The following is a 3169-nucleotide window of genomic DNA, read 5'->3' as shown; positions in this document are numbered from 1 at the left end:
GTGTGCAGGGAGCAGATGAATTTGAGCCATTCAGAGAGTTAGGAGGAAAAGGACTTAGGCGCAGTTTTAGTATCACCTGGTCCAGGCTCCACCAGGAGGGTGCCTGGAGGGTTTGGTGGGAATCACCAAGAAAATTAATTAGGCCTAGGAATCATGGGGAGGAAGGTGAGAGATTCGGAATCAAGGAGGCCCCCTAGACGGGTCACTGAGTCTTCAAGCGTGAGTGGGAAGTTCACCTGGGCAGCCTCGGTGGGGAAGGGCATCTCAGCCAGAGGAAACAGTATGTGCAAAGTGATCTATTTATCTCCCGCAATCAGTATAACTGCCCAGAAGTAGGCATGTTTTTTCTTTTCCTTTTTCTTTTTTTCTTTTTGCAGGTGAAGAAACTCAGGCTCAGAGAAGAGTAGTGATTTATTTGCCCAAGACCTCACAGCTATAGTGGAGATCCAAGTGCAGCCTGTGTGATGGACCTCTCTCCACCCTGGATCCTCATCATGCCTGTCTCACCTGGAACACTCCTTCTGCCCCAGGCTTTGGACTCCCACACATCTCGTTTAAATCCTTAGTACCACTCTGTGGGGAAGACACGGTTGGGAGGAAAAATAAGGCTCAGAGAGGTAAAGTGACCTTTCTAGGTCACGCAGCCTGCTGGGGAAGAGCTGGGATTCTCACCCAGCTGTGTGGGACCCCAAAGTGCCCCCTTCTTCCTCTACGTGAGGCATCTGGGACCTCACAGAACGCAGACCCGAGCTGACCATCTCTGTCCCCACATTCTAAGAAAAGGGAAGGGACAGCAAGGGCACAGGCTCTGCAGCTGTAACGCATATGTGGATATGCCGTACTGTGACGAGTGCTTTGGTCTCAGGAGACTACCACACCTCATTCTGTATGGTCCTGAAGGAGCTGTCAGTCACAGTGCCCTGGCCACAGGTGGACATGGACCAGACTTGGCCAATCAGAGTTCCCCATGCCTGGGTTCAGGGTGGGCACATGAACTTAGCTGGGCCAATCAGAGACCCTCCTGGGACTTTTCTGCTGAAACAAACAATTTCCTCTAAACTGGGGCCTGCTGGCAGCCATTGCGCCCATATGTCAAAAGAATTGAGGAGAAGGAACACAAGACAGATTACTGATGCGTGGCATGAGCACCTGCATCCAGCCGTGCCTGAAATCCGCCTCTGGACTTGCCTGTTACACACACCTGAAGTTTCCTTTTTGCTTATGTTTGTCTGAGTTAGGTCTCTGTCCCTTACAACCCAAAGAGTCTTGGGTAATCAGAGTTTGAAGAGCAGCAAGGGTCAGGGGTCAGGTCTGGTCAGACGAAGGGCGAGCGAATGAAATGGAGCCATGCGTCGTAGGAAGGGACAAAGCAACTGTCTGGTCAGGAAGAGGCGAGACTAGTTTTGCTAGGATCTGGGTCCCACCGTGATCCCCTTTCTTACTGATGTCTGCCACCAAGGAAAGCTGGAATGCAGACACTTCCATACTTCCTGATTCATGGTTGTTCTTAATAACTTACTTTTTTCACTTAGGAAAAAAAAATTCTACGTTAAAAAAATGTTCCTTCCCATTTTTTAAACGGACTTTATTTTTAGAGCAGTTTTTAGGTTCACATCAAAATCGACTGGAAAGCAGAGTTTCAGACACTCACTGCCCCCAATACGCACAGCCTCCCTCACTATTAACACCCCATCCTTGTCCGCATTATTTTTTAATTTCCACATTTGTTTTTAAAATTTTAAAAGAATCTACCGATAATGTGATTATTAAACATATCATATATATTTTCCCAATTTCTACAGATACATATATTTTTTTCTTTAAAAAAAAAAAAAGATAACATCCTTTACAATATACCCACCTGATCAGTGAGAGACCAGTGAAGAGGTCCAGTGTTGGCCTTGTAACACACATTTCCTCAAATGCTCTCAATTGTCCACTAAGGTTTTGTCGCTTTTTCATGGATGGGAAAACTGCTGTTCAGAGAGAGGAAGTCACTCCAGTTGGAGGGCCCTGGGCAGGGTGGGGAGGGGCCGCCAGTCAGCAGTCATGAAACTGGGCACAACAGGGGCTCTGGGAGTTTTGTCATGAGAAGAGGGATGCTGGCCAGGTGAGGAACTGGTGCTAAGTGGCTGCTGGGCACTGCGGGGACCTCCACACTCGGTCTCAGTTGTCCTTCTTCCCATCCTGGAGAGATGAGGGCTATTATGATGATCCCCATTTTATCAGATGAAACTGAGGCCCAGACAAGTGAAATGACTTGCCCAGGGTCACACAACTAACCGTGGTAGAACCCGGGAAATCAGACCTCTGTGAAGTCTGAATCCAGACAGAAGCAATCGACAACCAGGTAGGGTCTCTGACTTTGTACATTGTCAAACACACACACACACACACACACACACACACACACACACACACACACACCTCTGGCCTCGGCTATGTCCTTGTTTTCATCTTTCTGGATCCCTTCATAAGAATCCAGATAACCTGCTTATCGCAAGGACTGTGAACTCACTGGACAACAGAGTCAGGATCCCAAACAAGCCCTGGATTAAGACATGGAGGGGGTGCCATGGTGAAATTTAAGGTATTAATGTAAACTCCAATACTGGGGTTAAAAAAAAATCATTTGTCTCAATCCAGGTTGACTTCTGGTCTTATGACTAAAGCTGAGTATAAGTTCAGAGTCAACCACAAGTACAGTGTGGCTGCAAGTTAATCCGGCCATAGGACCTTCCCACAAGGATGCTCAGAGTGAGAAGTGACCCATGGTGCATGCTCAGGGACCATGGGTGACATTGAGTGTTGCTGACAATGAAGGATGCTTACACCCATCCTAGGCACACGCTACATGTTCAATAAATGGAAATTGGCTATGGGTTCAACAAGGGGAGAACACGAGAAAGAACTGGTAACGTTTAGGGTCACCATTGTAATTGGCAATATATTATTAGCTAGGAGATACAAAGTATGTATTACAACATAAGGGTGGTATTTTATTTAGCGCTTGTTACATGTGGGCACTGTGTTAAGCACTTCACAGTATCTTGTTTAATTCTTAAAATAATCTTCTGGGTAGATCACATTAGGCTGAGTCATATGAAATTGCCGTTTTTGTAGGTCAGAGATACAAGTATACTGTTAATTTCATACAGTTCAATCGAAT

The sequence above is a fragment of the Pteropus medius genome, unplaced genomic scaffold (genome assembly GCF_902729225.1).
Source record: "Pteropus medius unplaced genomic scaffold, Ma_sr-lr_union100, whole genome shotgun sequence".
NCBI classification, from domain to species: domain Eukaryota; kingdom Metazoa; phylum Chordata; class Mammalia; order Chiroptera; family Pteropodidae; genus Pteropus; species Pteropus medius.
This window is presented reverse-complemented; position numbering follows the sequence as displayed.